Genomic DNA, 585 nt, shown 5'->3' on the forward strand with positions numbered 1-585 from the left:
TCACTTGATTTTCTCTGGAGAACAAGATCTCAGATCATATTAATTTTAAATAATAATTGATTTCGCTCCAGATGAATTTCAGAAACATTTAGGGAAAAAATAACTTTTTTCACTGATCGTGCCGGTATGCTTCAGTGAACTTAAAAGAAACCCTTTTTTAGCCCTTCACCTAAACCAAAAATGATGAGGACATCTACATGAGTTTTAGCGCGAGGAGACATGCATGATCTACGACCATGATCTACTTTAGATTTTATTATATTTGTTGTATTTTGTTTTATGTTTTATGAGTATATTGTATTTATTTTCATGTATGCCCTTGCTTAAGGGCCTCGTCATGTGTTAGCCTTAGGGGCAATTTGGTCTTTGTATTTTTCTTTATTCCTTTGACTATTTAAGGCCTTCTCCTCTTCATGAGAGGTTAATGGAATGAATATTGGAATGAAAAAGTTATGTTTTGTTTCTACTTTTCTAGCATGAGTGCTTGAGAGGGAAGAGAGCTCAAGGGGAGCAAATCGCAAGGCCCACCAGTCGTTGGAAGAGTCCGCGGCTCGTGGTTAAGTTCTTTTTATCTTATTTGTGCTT

This window comes from Dendrobium catenatum, unplaced genomic scaffold (genome assembly GCF_001605985.2).
Source record: "Dendrobium catenatum unplaced genomic scaffold, ASM160598v2 fragScaff_scaffold_594, whole genome shotgun sequence".
In the NCBI taxonomy this organism is placed as follows: Eukaryota; Viridiplantae; Streptophyta; class Magnoliopsida; order Asparagales; family Orchidaceae; genus Dendrobium; species Dendrobium catenatum.